This window comes from Xenopus laevis, chromosome 2L (assembly GCF_017654675.1).
Source record: "Xenopus laevis strain J_2021 chromosome 2L, Xenopus_laevis_v10.1, whole genome shotgun sequence".
NCBI lineage: Eukaryota > Metazoa > Chordata > Amphibia > Anura > Pipidae > Xenopus > Xenopus laevis.
This window is the reverse complement of record NC_054373.1, coordinates 104,135,657-104,151,014: the sequence shown is the minus strand read 5'-3', so window position 1 is coordinate 104,151,014 and position 15,358 is coordinate 104,135,657. Positions and strand designations below refer to the sequence as shown.

The 15,358-nt window shown below is 38.3% G+C and overlaps 1 long non-coding RNA gene and 7 other non-coding genes across 9 annotated transcripts; all 8 read right to left on the bottom strand.

Moving 5' to 3' along the window:
- Window positions 1-701: 701 nt before the first annotated feature.
- Window positions 702-15,137, bottom strand: LOC108708348. Of its 2 annotated transcripts, XR_001934446.2 has the most exons (14): window positions 14,877-15,137; window positions 14,131-14,260; window positions 11,127-11,183; window positions 10,436-10,465; window positions 10,170-10,203; window positions 9,634-9,704; window positions 8,488-8,539; window positions 4,804-4,874; window positions 3,856-3,956; window positions 3,491-3,520; window positions 3,242-3,275; window positions 2,718-2,788; window positions 2,406-2,457; window positions 702-822 (listed from the first exon to the last, which is right to left on the bottom strand). It is a non-coding gene; the product is annotated as an uncharacterized LOC108708348 (long non-coding RNA). The 2 variants fall into 2 exon arrangements; XR_005965470.1 differs by lacking the exons at window positions 14,131-14,260; window positions 14,877-15,137 and adding an exon at window positions 12,372-13,878.
- Window positions 2,546-2,685, bottom strand: LOC121400248. Its single transcript, XR_005965655.1, has one exon. It is a non-coding gene; the product is annotated as a small nucleolar RNA SNORA8 (small nucleolar RNA).
- Window positions 3,332-3,460, bottom strand: LOC121400257. The gene has a single exon (XR_005965664.1). It is a non-coding gene; the product is annotated as a small nucleolar RNA SNORA18 (small nucleolar RNA).
- Window positions 3,591-3,662, bottom strand: LOC121400246. Its single transcript, XR_005965654.1, has one exon. It is a non-coding gene; the product is annotated as a small nucleolar RNA Z40 (small nucleolar RNA).
- On the bottom strand, window positions 4,028-4,156 carry LOC121400265. The gene has a single exon (XR_005965671.1). It is a non-coding gene; the product is annotated as a small nucleolar RNA SNORA40 (small nucleolar RNA).
- On the bottom strand, window positions 9,462-9,601 carry LOC121400249. Its single transcript, XR_005965656.1, has one exon. It is a non-coding gene; the product is annotated as a small nucleolar RNA SNORA8 (small nucleolar RNA).
- On the bottom strand, window positions 10,277-10,405 carry LOC121400255. The gene has a single exon (XR_005965662.1). It is a non-coding gene; the product is annotated as a small nucleolar RNA SNORA18 (small nucleolar RNA).
- On the bottom strand, window positions 14,985-15,113 carry LOC121400256. The gene has a single exon (XR_005965663.1). It is a non-coding gene; the product is annotated as a small nucleolar RNA SNORA18 (small nucleolar RNA).
- Window positions 15,138-15,358: the final 221 nt, after the last annotated feature.

Here is a 15,358-nt window from a genome sequence, read left to right as displayed (position 1 = left end):
TCACAGTACATCCACTTTCAGTTATATCAGCTGCAGTTGTCTCTCGCATTGAACATTTAAACAACAACATTACATTAATTGTTATTGTAGACCAACCAATGCTTAAATATCTAAAGCTGAATAGCCACGATTATTAAGCCACTTAGCAAGATAAACAAGTTGAATGCTTGTTGAGGGTTCAAGAAGCATGTGAACAGGATCAACTTAAAAGAACACTAAGACCAAAAAAAAGTGTTCCAATGCAATTAAAATATAATGAACTGTTGCCCTGCATTGGTAAAATTGGCATTCAGAAAGCCATATAGTTTATATATAGGTGCTGTCTAGCCATGTAGAATATCATTCTATTCTATTACAGAGAATAACAGTTATCTGTTGTTAAGTAACATGTGCCTTTCCTCCTTTTTAGCTTAAATGGCTGACCCCATGACTACACAGCAGCTTGGTTATATAAACTGTAGTAGTCTAAAGAAAACACACAGCATACCAATGCAGTACAACAGTACATTTTATTTCAATACAATGTTTTAATGATGTTCCTGTTCCTTTAAGTGTGCACAGTTCAGGACAATTCTAGTAGAATTATGAGACTAAGCACAAACAATGGATATTTAAATAGCTTAGTTGCATGCTCATTAGGACAGACAAAAAAAAAAAAAAAAAAAAAAAAAAAAAAAAAAAAAAAAAAAAAGACACTGAAAGAAGTTTAAAACAAGGACTTTAATACTAAATCCATAATTGTAACAAGCTAGCAATATCAGTGTTCAGCAAAACAAAATTTGTAATTGGAACCCAGTCAGTCACAAACAATTTTCTGTAAGCCTAAAGAAAAAAAAAAAAAAAAAAAAAAAAAAAAGAACAAACTTAACTGCAATAATTCAAGCAAAGCGCTTACATTTGTAAATTATAGCGATTTCTGGACAGCAGTGGTATCCAGCCTCTGTTGGTGGAGGTCGGCTAATGAAAGCCAGTGCTCAACTTCCTTTTAAAACCACACCTATGGGGTAGATTTATCAAAGAGTGAAGTTAGAGATCTCCACAGTCCGAGTGAAATAATGCCTCTCCATTCATTTCTATGGGATTCTTAAAGGAATATTTATCTTAAAGGGTATTATTTATCAAAGGGTGATAGTGAAAGTTCACCATTTGATAAATATGCCTTCAAAATTCCCATAGAAATGAATGGAGGGAGGTAGTATTTCACTCTGCGGACATCTCTAACTTCACTCTTTAATAAATCTGCCACTTTGCCCCCACAAACAATGTCAAGAAGATGCCCACATTAAACAAATGGTTGTTGCTCATTGCAGGCATATCCTCCATATATAAGATTTGTCATACCCTTAAATTCTTATGCTTCCTCCTGTGGATAGCCCAGCACAGGTACAGCAGAGAGGTAGGATAGAGCCGTGGGAAAAGACAGGGAAACTTATAAGGAGCACTATGAACAGCATGTAGTGAAACAACGCCAGTAGCTGCTTCTACAGAATGAGGTGTGAATAATGTGGGCACCGAGTCTGAAGTAATCAAAGCAGCCAGACTTAATTGAGGGGGCAGTTGGACAGCACTGCTCTACAGGAGTGTGTATGAGAACTATTAATTGATGGGTTTTAAAAACATGCATATTTGTCTGAGAGTCTTAAACAGTTAAGGCAGAAATGGACAAGTTTGTTAACGTTAGGATATGATTTGGACTACCAACAGAACAGGTTACAGAAGAGGCACAATGGGGAAAGTTTTAACTAGGTTGATAACCTTTAAATTAACTTTGTTTATGATTTTTTTCTATTTATGGTTATGTTCAGCAGCTATCTGGTAGCTAGGGTGCAAATTATGCACATATTTTGAAAGAGACTGGAATATGAATAGGACACAGTAAATTTGCAGGCTTAAAAACAAAGGCCAACTGAAATTTTGCAGAGAATCAGCCATTCTAGAACATTGAGAAACATCCCTTTAAACATACATCAATATTCTGACTAAGTGTGCTTATCTCCTCTATAATACACAAAAGCCATAAATATCCTGTAAATTATATCCTTATAAACGGTGAGTTCTGATGTCATTTCTGTCACATGACTCACTGAAATTTGTGTATTATAATAAATAAAGTACCCCCATATGTAAAATATGAGGATATTAGAAGTTACCTCGGAGTTCCATGACCTGTATAAAAACACTCGGCCGAAGTATGGTCATGAAACTCCTTGGTAACTTATAATATCCTTATATTTTACAAGAGGGGGTACTTTATTCACTATATAATAGACCATGGTACACACAGAGTGCCCATAGTATCCTGTAGAGGATTATGCTTTGGGTCACAGCATAAGAACAGCTGGTTGTAAGCCAGAGAAGTTCTTTTTGAAGTGACCACAAGACTCTAAGTCTATCACACGTCTTACCATAAGCTTGCATTACTTTTCCTCCACAGAGCAAGGTAAACATGTCGATCACCTAAGAACAGAAGCAAAGCATTAAGAGTTTGCTTTAGAGAGAGGAGTGCTCCCACAACCCCCCTTTTTGTATCTACAGTTAACTGTAAGCATGTATCAGCAGAAAAACCAGGATTTAAAGCGTAGCAGAGCCTCAAAACCAACGATGCCAGTTGCCGAGTTACTGTAGCACTGCTTATTGAACACCACAACAGGTATTTACCATTGGGTGCAGATACCATCCAGTGCTCATTGAATGTAGACAAAAGAATTGCAGCTCACCTCACAGGACAGCCATCATTTAACAGCTTTCTATTTGATCTTCAGTTGGCATGGTCATACTACAGATGTGCCTGCAAGGAAGTGGATATTCGGAGACTGCTTAAATGGGAAACTTTCTGTTAAGTCAGAGCAATATTGCAGTCAGTTCGAGTCAGTAGTTTACAAGTTTGTTCACACTTTAGTCATACAGCAGTTGAACTTCAAAATATCATCACATGAACTGAGTTGTAAAGTTGCATCCAGCTGGAGGGGTCAAAAAAGATTTAAGCAATTCAATTATAGAACTTATGTGACGTGCACTCTTTTCAAAGAGCATCTTAAGTAAAAGCTTCAGTGATAGCCTTGCAACAATACCAAATATGATGGCAATTGTTTGGCTCTTCTAAATAAAGGGCATCTTTACGGCAAGTGGTGATCTCATCTGGAAGACCGTACATTTGTTATCAGAGTAGCCTGCAGCTTACAGTCTATCCTAAGACAATGTGGGCAGTGAGGCAATGTGGAAATTGTTTAATTCAACTCACCCGGTGCTGGACTTTAAAAGCCTGTTTCTTCAAGCTAAAGAGAAATTAACACAACAGTAAGATCAGTAATTTGAGCATGGTTAGTATATAGGATGTTATGCAGATTTGACCCCACTAAAAAGGTAGTTAGCAGGTAATTCAGAACTACAAGTGGTTACTCTATGAGGCGTTTCCAACGATATTAGCTTACAGCAAAGCCCCATCGGGATAGACCTCACAACAACAGGAGTTTATTTATTATGTTCTAACCTTTTAGCAGCATCTTTTTCCAAAACACTCCTAGAAATAGAAAAGAATAAAACCGGTTTACAACAATAATACTATAAGATAGCTGAACATTCCCAATGCATTAAGTTCAGATAGGCTTTTGTCATTCACTCTAGTTCAGAGCAGTTGAACATTGCCATTCATCAAAACATGAAAATCATAATAGTGGATTATAGATCATGCACAAAAGTGGAAAAAAATTATCCCTAACCACCTGTCACAGCTTTACTATACAAGGCAAACGCTTATCCTTAGGCAGGCACTGGCAAGTGGCTCATGCTATTGGGAAGGGTCACATGCAATTTGCTAGCATTATGTGCAAGAGAACAACAGCAGTTAAAACTCACCATGCCACAGCTGGAAGCCAAGTAGCACTGATCATCATGTCAATGTAATTGCCATCAATGTTGGAATTTGAGAATGCCAGGAGATGTCAGCTAAAATGACCCTAGAAAGGGGGAGAAAAAAAAAAAAACACGTTATGCCTGGAAAGTGAGAAATTAAAGTGCAAAAAGATACAATGTCCCTTCCCATAAGTAACACAACTCATACTATCCAATTAGTTGTGGGTTGCAAGAAAAGGTTTTGATATAAGCACTTATTTTAACTTTGTACCCATTGTAGGCCAAGTAAAGATTAAGAAGTGCTAGGATAGTACATTATATAGATAGGTATGCACACTCAAAAGAAGACAAGTATGGTATATTTAAAATAAAGTTTCTTATTTATGCAAATAATACATACAAAGCCACAATGGTAGGCCTGTATAATACAATACATAAGCTTACATGGTATATACCTAACGTTTAAACATAGCCACAATTACATAACAGTAAACAGTAAGTATTACAATTTATACAGCAAGGAGCAGATACACCTACCACCAGTATGAGAGGGGCCATTCTCATACTGGTGGTAGGTGTATCTGCTCCTTGCTGTATAAATTGTAATACTTACTGTTTACTGTTATGTAATTGTGGCTATGTTTAAACGTTAGGTATATACCATGTAAGCTTATGTATTGTATTATACAGGCCTACCATTGTGGCTTTGTATGTATTATTTGCATAAATAAGTAAAACTTTATTTTAAATATACCATACTTGTCTTCTTTTGAGTGTGCATACCTATCTATATATTGTTACGTTGTGGGGTACCCATTGTAGGGGTACCCTTTTGATGTTTGCACCTCTTGCACTGTTTACCTACAGCATTTGCTGAATTGGTGTGCCCTCCACCCATTACTAAATTCTAGGATAGTACATTACCATCTTTTAGAAACATCTTCAACTCACTTTTCATGGAGCAGGGTTTCTTCTGCAGAAAATAAGCATTATGTTATAGGACACAATTTCAATATTAATGCCTGAAAAAGATGAAATGCATAGCATTAAAATAAAGCCAAAACAAGGGCAATAGTATATTGAGGAATTGCATGCTCGGCTTTTAGTAGTCCAAAGGGAATTTCACTATGCCTACAAGAACAGCCCGACAACTATTGATTTTTAAAAGGCAGGTACGGTTTGTTCTCATGCAAAAACCACCTGAGCAACACTCGTTTCCAGTAAAGCAATTCTGATCCTATACAACTCAACTGCCCTATTTTTAAAGTTGTTTACGTTTAAATTAACTTTTAGTATGATGTGGAGAGTGATATTCTGAGAATTGGCAATTTGTATTTATTTTTTGTGGTTTGAGCTATTTAGCTTTTTATTCAGCAGCTCTCCAGTTTACAGCCATCTAGTTAGGGTCCAAATTACCCTAAGCAACGATGCACAGATATGAAAAATATTGGATTATGAATAAGAGGGAGATGAATAGAATGAATAATAAAAAGTAGCAATACAATATATTCGTAGCCTTTCATAGCGGGTTTAAATGGGGTCAGTAAACCCAATCTGAAAGATGGCAAATATTTTAAAAAAAAATTAAGACCAATTGAAAAGCTGTTAAGAATTTGCCATTCTATAACAAACTAAATGTTAACTTGAGTGAACCTCCCTTTTAAGGACATTTTGTTATAAAGGTTAAGACAATGTGGCAGGTCTCATTGTCACCAGTGCAATAAATATTGTGCACGATGGAAGCAAAACCTGTGTAGTAATATTGCCTTATTGATGGAGATAAGCACATTCACAAAAGAGTGTGTCAATATACTCAAAGCACCTAGTGTTACACAACACCACGGACTCTATTTTATACTATTTCTGCCCAAAGTATTTGTCTATGGAAAATTTTAGTTGAAGTATTAAATAGTCTAGAGCAGTGCTGTCCAACTTCTATGGTACCAAGGGCCGGAATTTTTCCAATCTACATGGTGGAGGGCCGATAATGGAAGCCAGTGTTAGCCACTCCGTTTTTAGACCACACCCACTTTAAACCACACCCATGTTACCGCAAGACCATGTCCACATTAATAGCACACCAAAAAAGCAAATGGTTGGTGCTCACTGCAGGGATCAGGGCTGGAACTCTGGGTAGGCAGAGTAGGCGGCTGTCTAGGGCGCCATCATTGAGGGGCGCACTTTTTTTCAAGCGTTTATTTAATAATTTGTTTCAGTAATCATGGTCACCCAGTTGGGTGGAATCCATCTCCTTCCCCTTCTCCCTCTTGCCGGCAAATAGCTACTTCTGTGCGGTGCACCTCGATGTGCGTACATGCGTCAATGATGTCACTGATGTGATGACAGAGAGCTGGTGGCCTGCTTGGTGTGGCTCTCGCTGCTCTCAGCCTTGCACAGTTGCACTGAACTGAAGACACTTTATATTAATGTGAAAGTTCGAAGCTTCCTGCTGGCACAGCCAGGTACAGATTTGGGGCCCATATGTTTGCTGTTGCTGCTGGGCGCTGGCACAGGTACATAAATACTTGGGGTCAATATGATATGATCAGATTTTATTTTTGTCTGCTGCTGACACAGGTAAAGATTGGGGGCAATATGATGGCTGCAGGGAGGCTGTATGATGCATGGCTGCTGAGCTTGCTGGTACAAGTACAGGGGGCAGTAATATAAATGAAAAAGTGTTGTACACTTTCTTGCTCTCTTTATTTAAAAACCATCATGGTAAGGAGGGAAATGGTAATGCAGGACAGGGGGGCACTGATTGAAGCTCTTGCCTAGAGTGCCAAACTACCTTGTGCCTGCCCTGGCAAGGATGCCACTCATATGTGAAAAAAGCCAAGTCATATTAAGACATAACCATAAATCCATATGCCTCCTCCTCCCCTGTGTATAATACGGTACCCCAGCATATGATTAAACACTTTAGGGGCCACTAACAATAATTTTCAAATGCTAACAAACCGCCAGAACAAATACCAAAGTATGACACACACAGGGAGCATATGGAAGGCAGAACAGAGCAGGAGACAGGAATCAGGACCAGTCTAATATGTACTACATACAGTGACACAGTGCTGGTGCCCCATTAGCATTTTGTATAAAGTGTGAACAGGTGAACAATATGGGTCTCAAGTGTGAATAGTACAGGGCTTTAGGGGCGTGAACAATAGAGGTGTCACAACTGTGAACAATGCAGGGGATTAGTCTGAATTTGAGGTTTAGACAACGCAGGGGCCAGTTAATACCTTTTAAAGTTTACATATGGTAAACAGACACAGCAGGCAGACTTTGATGTGGAGGGCCACATGAGGGGGGGGTCGCGGGCCGCCAGTTGGACAGCCCTGGTCTAGAGTAATAAATGCTTACGAAAAGGCACACGGCCTGGACAAGTTCGGTTACTTTGATTGTATTCATGAGATTAAAAAAAAGAATAAGAGTGCAGGTGTGGCTATGGTTGAGTCTTGTTCCAAGTTGCTAATGGAACAGAGCAGATTAGGAAGTAGATCTTTCACTATAGTTGGGCTAAATTCTAGTGGGGAAAGGTACATTAATAGAAACTAGACAATCAGGACACATATAGCTATTTCCTAGTTGGTAATGTAACAGTGTGCCTTCATATATAAAGAAATAGACTTTTTTTATATAGCTGGACTATATTGTAGTTTGAAAATGAATAGTCATAGAAACTAGACAATATAGTGCATGTAAGTGGGTATGATTTAGCTCATTTATTTTAACTGTTTACTCTCCCTTTCACTCTATAGGGCAAATTTAATTACCTTCGAAGTGGCGCCAGCTTTGGCTTCACCGAACTTTGCCAGCGCTCAGAGAGGTGAAAGGTAGCGAAGTTGCACTAGCATTAATTCGTCAAGCAAAGCGAAGTTACACTAGCGATGCCCAATTTGCATACAACGCCAAGTTAAAGAACAATGGACGTATATGTAGCAGCAAATGCATTATACTACACAAGCCTGGGAAAGCTTCAGAGAATAAAACAGTTGTATTTTTCCCTATACATGTGCCCACTGTATAGTTCAGGTGACATCTTTTTCAGCCTATCACCATTAAAAAAAGTAAAAGATGCAAGCATGTTTTGGGACTTAAATTTTTTTTTTTTTTTAACTTTTTTTGAAGTCAGCCCTATCTACTCTATTGCACTTTGCCTGGTCTGGGGTGGCGAAGGCAAGTCTGGCGCAAGAGGTAAAGTTCAGTAAAATGCGCAAGTTAGTGAATTAGCGTAGTTACGTACCTTCACCATATCGCAACTTCGCTTGGCGTAAGGGTACGAAATAGCACTAAAGTAGGTCCACTTCACCAGCTAATTTACGCCAGCATCCGTTTAGTAAATCGGCGAAGTAACGAATGACGTCACACTGGCAAATTTTCGCTAGCGTTAGCCACTTCGCCCCTTAGTAAATTTGTCTGTATATAGTATAATATGGTTCTTATAGGATAATGTCAGCAACTAGGATCTAGTGTATTTTAACTAAATAGACCATGGTACACACAGAGTGCCCATAGTATCCTGTAGAGGACTATGCTTTGGATCACAGCGTAAGAACAGCTGGTTGTATGCCAGAGAAGTTCTCTTTGAAGTGACCACAAGACTCAGTGGCAGTATATCACAGGTCTTACCATAAGCTTGCATTACTTTTCCTCCACAGAGCAAGGTAAGCATGTCTATCACCTAAGAACAGAAGCAAAGCATTTAGATATATATTCATTCAAGTCAGTTAAAGATTTTGCAGGGGGTTCCAGACTTTTGTCCTTCAAACGGTCTTAGGTTATCCAAAATAGGACTAAAAGGCTGGTGTTGCTTTTTGGTCATGTCCACAGCAAACTAGAAACTGCATAAATAGTAGCTTTGGTAATGACCACATCAGTTAAAATGCTGTAATATGAACCATACATTTACCTTTGTCACAGCTTCTGAGCTAGCATTAGAGAGAGAGAGAGAGAGAGAGAGAGAGAGAGAGAGAGAGAGAGAGAGAGAGAGAGAGAGAGAGAGAGAGAGAGAGAGAGAGAGAGAGAGAGAGAGAGAGAGAGAGAGAGAGAGAGAGAGAGAGAGAGAGAGAGAGAGAGAGAGAGAGAGAGAGAGAGAGAGAGAGAGAGAGAGAGAGAGAGAGAGAGAGAGAGAGAGAGAGAGAGAGAGAATATAGGTGAGAGTATAGGTGTGAGCATAAGTAAGTAAAAAGACAAACTAAATTAGGCGTAGTAATAGGTGTAGTAAGTGTAAATATGTGCAAAAGTGTTACTTGATGCAGTTACAAACTTAGGGCCACCATTAGATAAACGGGGTAAGTATGGGGTGCTACCAACTACATGAAGCTCAGCCACAGCTTCAGACTACATTTCAAATACAAAAGGGGTTGTGGGAGCACTCCTAAGGCCAAGTAAAAATACATTAAAGTATAATGGAAGTGCTACGGACTTGGCTAATAAATCAGTGCACATTCCCTGGTCCCCTGTCTAAATAATTCAGTAACCAGGGAATGTGCATTCATAATTGGCCAAGTCAGTAGCAGTTCCATTATACTTTTTAATACATTTTTACTTAGCCTAAGGAGTGCTCCCACAACCCCCCTTTTTGTATCTACAGTTAACCGTAAGCTTGTATCAGCAGAAAAACCAGGATTTAAAGCGTAGCAGAGCCTTAAAACCAACGATGCCAGTTGCCGAGTTACTGTAGCACTGCTTATTGAACACCACAAAAGGTATTTACCATTGGGTGCAGATACCATCCAGTGCTCATTGAATGTAGACAAAAGAATTGCAGCTCACCTCACAGGACAGCCATCATTTAACAGCTTTCTATTTGATCTTCAGTTGGCATGGTCATACTACAGATGTGCCTGCAAGGAAGTGGATATTCAGAGACTGCTTAAATGGGAAAATGCTGGAAAATTGCTGTTAAGTTAGAGCAATATTGCAGTCAGTTCGAGTCAGTAGTTTACAAGTTTGTTCACACTTTAGTCATACAGCAGTTGAACTTCAAAATATCATCACATGAACTGAGTTGTAAAGTTGCATCCAGCTGGAGGGGTCAAAAACGATTTAACAGCAATTCAATTATAGAACTTGTGCGACGTGCACTCTTTTCAAAGACCATCTTAAGTAAAAGCTGCAGTGATAGCCTTGCAACAATACCAAATATAATGCCAATTGTTTGGCTCTTCTACATAAAGTGCATCTTCACGGCAAATGGTGATCTCCTCTGGAAGACCATACATTTGTTATCAGAGTAGCCTGCAGCTTACAGTCTATCCTAAGACAGTGTGGGCAGTGAGGCAATGTGGAAATTGTTTAATTCAACTCACCCGGTGCTGGACTTTAAAAGCCTGTTTCTTCAAGCTAAAGAGAAATTAACACAACAGTAAGAACAGTAATTTGAGCACACAGATTCTTCTGCTATGGTTAGGATATAGGATGTTATGCAGATTTGACCCCACTAAAAAGGTAGTTAGCAGGTAATTCAGAACTACAAGTGGTTACTCTATGAGGCGTTTCCAACGATATAAGCTTACAGCAAAGCCCCATCGGGATAGACCTCACAACAACAGAAGTTCATTTATTATATTCTAACCTTTTAGCAGCATCTTTTTCCAAAACACTCCTAGGAGTAGAAAAGATTAAAACTGGTTAACAGCAATAATATTCTAAGATAGCTGAACATTCCCAATGCATTAAGTTCAGACAGGCTTTTGTCACTCACTCTAGTTCAGAGCAGTTGAACCTTGCCATTCATCAAAACATGAAAATCATAATGGTGGATTATAGATCATGCACAAAAGTGGAAAAAAATAATCCCTAACCACCGGTCACAGTTTCCCATACAAGGCAAACTCATCCTTAGGCAGGCACTGGCAAGTGTCTCATGCAATTTAGAATATTGCTAGCATTCTGTGCAAGAGAACCACAGCAGTTAAAACTCACCATGCCACAGCTGTAAGCCAAGTAGCACTGATCATCATGTCTATTAAGTGATCAAAGTTGCATTAAAGTGTGAAATTGCCATGAATGTTGGAACCTGAGAATGCCAGATGTCAGCTAAAATGGGGGGGGGGGGGGGGATGTTATTCCTGGAGAGTGAGAAAAAGTGCAAAAAGATACAATGTCCCTTTCCCACAAGTAACACAATTTATACTATACAATTAGTTGCAAGAAAAGGTCTTGATATAAGCACTTATTTTAACTTCGTACCCATTGTTGGCCAAGTAAAGATTAATAAATGCTAGGTCCAGCGTTACAATCTTTTAGAAACATCTTCAACTCACTTTTCATGTTGCAGAAAATAAGCATTATGTTATAGGACACCATTTCCCTATGAATGCCTGAAAAAGATGAAATGCATAAAATTAAAATAAAGATAAAACAAGGGCAGTAGTATATTGAGGAATTGCATGCTCAAAAGGGAATTTCATTATGCCTACAATAACAGCCTGACAACTATTGATTTTTAGAAGGCATGTACGGTTTATTCACCAGCAAAAATCACCTGAGCAACACTCGTTTCCAGTAAAGCAATTCTGATCCTGTACAACTCAACTGCCCTAATTTTAAAGGGGTTGTTTACGTTTAAATTAACTTTTAGTATGATGTGGAGATTGATATTCTGAGAATTGGCAATTTGTTTTTAATTATTTGTGGTTTGAGTTATTTAGCTTTTTATTCAGCAGCTCTCCAGTTTGCAATTACAGCCATCTAGTTAGGGTCTAAATTACCCTAGCAACCATGCACAGATATGTAAAAGATTGGATTACGAATAAGAGGGGGATGAATAGAATAATAAAAAGTAGCAGTTACAATATATTTGTAGCCTTTCATAGCAGGTTTAAGTGGGGTCAGTGAACCCAATCTGAAAGAAGGCAAATATTTCAACTAAAAAAATATAATGAAGACCAATTGAAAAGCTGCTAAGAACTTGCCATTCTATAACAAGCTAAATGTTAACTTGAGAGAACCTCCCCTTTAAGGACATTTTGTTCTAAAGGTTAAGACAATGTGGCAGGTCTCATTGTCACCAGTGCAATAAATAATGTGCATGATGGAAGCAAAACCTGTGTAGTAATATTGCCTTATTGATGGAGATGAGCACATTCACAACAGAGTGTGTCTGTATACTCAATAAGGCACCAAGTGTTACACAACACCACGGACTCTATTATAAACTATTTCTGCCCAAAGTATTTGTCTATGGAAAATTTTAGTTGATCAGATTACTGTTCCACATAAGCAAGGCAGATATTTTCACTTTATTTTATACTTTACTACATACAACTGAGACTCCTACAACCCAATCTTGAAACTACACCATTGAAATAATTGAACAGTAATCAATTCACCTCCAGCTCCCACAACATATTTACTCAGTCATTAATACATTTTAATTCCGACTAGATGAATTCAATGCATTGCAGGAATAAGTAGATACGTGTACAAGCATTAAATAGTCTGCTTACGAAAATGCATGCAGCCTGGACAAGCCTACCACAACTAAATTCAACCTACACAACACATACCTTGTAAAGCAGCAGACAGAGACAGAACATGGCGTTAGAAGGTTATTTATATCATCACAGCTCAGGGCGGAGCAATAAGCTCACGCTCACTTTCTGCAATAGGCGGTCAGCCCGGAGAATTTTGCGATGTGAAAGCAATTAGTAATGACGAAATGAGATTAAATAGAAGAATAAGCATGCGGGTGCTTCTATGGTTGCGTCTAGTTCCAGGTTGCTAATGGAACAGAGCAGCTTTACAGATTGGGAAATAGATCTTGCACTATAGTTGGGCTAAATTCTAGTGGGAAAAGTTACAGTAATAGAAACTAGACAATCAGGCCAGATATAGCTAATTCCTAGTTGGTAATGTAATAGTGTGCCTTTTATATACAAAGAAATAGACTTTATATAGCTGGACTATATTCTAGTTGGAAAATGAATAGTGATAGAAACTAGACAATACAGTGCATGAAGTGGGTATGATTTAGCACATTTATTTAAATGTTTATGCTCCCTTTCACTCTTTATAGTATAATATGGTTCTTAGGATAATGTCAGCAACAACATTGATTTTACACAAACAGTCTATTTTCTAGTGGGATACACAATATGATATGTGGTTAGTGGGCTCTCTATACGATAAGCAACTATGATCTAGTGTATTTTGTATAGAGTCTATTTCCTAGTTGCTTACATACATCTTTGCTTTACAGGGATACTATTACTCACCAGGAACTAGTATTTTTTTTTAGCAAAGCGTGCATTTCCCAAATACTAGGATAGTATGAACAGACAGCCTGTACTGCTCTACTGGGATACTATAATCCACTAGTGTATTTCATGGTAAAAGTCTATTTCCCAGTGGCTTAAACACTATGGGATGCTGTGATTGGGCTCCCTGTTATGCTTTTCTGGAAAACTAGAATCCTCTAGGATGTAGTGTATTTTCTAGAAAGAGTGCTTTTCCTAGTGGGATACACATTATGATTTGCTGTGAATGCACTCCCTGTTTTGCTCTACTGGGATACTATAATCGACTAGTCTATTTTATGAAATAGGTCTATTTCACAGTGGGATAAACACTATGGAATATTGTGAATGGGCTACCTGAACTTCTCTACTGGGATACTATAAACCAGTGCTGATGGTGGGATACATGGAAAAGTGGAGCCATCTGAGATTATAACATAGTGTTTAGAGAACTGCATTCCAGTATGTACTGTTCTATGTACAGTGTCACCACTTGAGACAAAAACATGATGTGTCTGTAAATACTAATCACAACAGTTAATCTGCCTTTTGAGTGTGCTCCTCCTCATTTAAATGCTACGCACAATGCCACCAATGTTGTAGCTGAGCCTCCGTTTGAGGTATGAACAGGTGAACAGTACACGTACTTATATAGTCTGAGGTGTAGGTCTGGCAGGCCAAGAAAAATACAGGAGCAGCATATGTGGAGGATTGTGAGAATGGTTACATACAACCCAAAGATCACATGCAAGACCTGCAAGAACATGGTATAGCTGTAAATTGTTCTACAATTCATATGGAAGAAAGAAGAAGCCCTTTCTGCACTCACACAAACAGAGTTGCTTGTCGTATGCAAAAGCTCATTTAGACAAGCCCACAGTCATTTTGGAACAAAGTGCTTTGGACTGATGGACCTTTTGAAGTGTTGCTTTTTTTGGTTCTGTCCACAGCAAACTAGAAAATGCATAAAGAGTAGCTTTGGTAATGACCACATCAGATAAAAATGCTGTAATATGAACCATACATTTACCTTTGTCACAGCTCCTGAGCTGAGCATACAGTGCCTGAAGAAAGATACATTTAGTGCTTCTCATAGGACAGCCATCATGTAACAGCTTTGTAATTGATCTTCAGTTGGCATGGTCATACTACAGATGTCCCTGCAAGGAAGTGGATATTCAGAGACTGCTTAAAAGGGAAAATGCTGGAAAATTGCTGTTAAGTTAGAGCAATATTGCAGTCAGTTCGAGTCAGTAGTTTACAAGTTTGTTCACACTTTAGTCATACAGCAGTTGAACTTCAAAATATCATCACATGAACTGAGTTGTAAAGTTGCATCCAGCTGGAGGGGTCAAAAACAATTTAACAGCAGTTAAATTTTAGAACTTAAGGGGTCTTTTTAGCTCTTTAAGAGTTTCAAAGATGGGGTAGAAGTACTTCAAGTTACAGCACACCAAGTGGATTCTTTAAAAACTTGCCTTCAAATATGCAACGTTTCAAGTCACAAGAGACAAAAAGATAGTGACCTGAAAAAATAAGCAATATTAAGCAGTTAAAAAAAAAAACCAAAAAAAAAAAAACTGCAGGGATCTCCTTGCAACAAGCCCAAAGATGATGACAATTGTTTGGCCCTTCTAAATAAACAGCATCTTTACAGCAAGTGGTGATCTCCTCCAGAAGACCATACATTTGTTATCAGAATACCCTGCAGCTTAAAGTCTATCCTAAGCCAGTGTGGGCAGAAAAACAATGTGGAAATTGTGTAATTTAACTCACCCGGTGCTGGACTTTAAAAGCCTGTTTCTTCAAGCTAAAGAGAAATTAACACAACAGTAAGAACAGTAATTTGAGCACACAGATTCTTCTGAGTAGGTTTAGGATATAGGATGTTATGCAGATTTGACCCCACTAAAAAGGTAGTTAGCAGGTAATTCAGAACTACAAGTGGTTACTCTATGAGGCGTTTCCAACGATATAAGCTTACAGCAAAGCCCCATCGGGATAGACCTCACAACAACAGAGGTTTATTTATTATATTCTAACCTTTTAGCAACATCTTTTTCCAAAAACTCTCCTAGAAATGGAAAAGAATAAAACCGGTTAACATCAATAATACTCTAAGATAGCTGAACATTTGCAATGCATTAAGTTCAGATAGGCTTTTGTCATTCACTCTAGTTCAGAACAGTTGAACATTGCCATTCATCAAAACATGAAAATTATTATGGTGGACTATAGATCATGCACAAAAGTGGAAA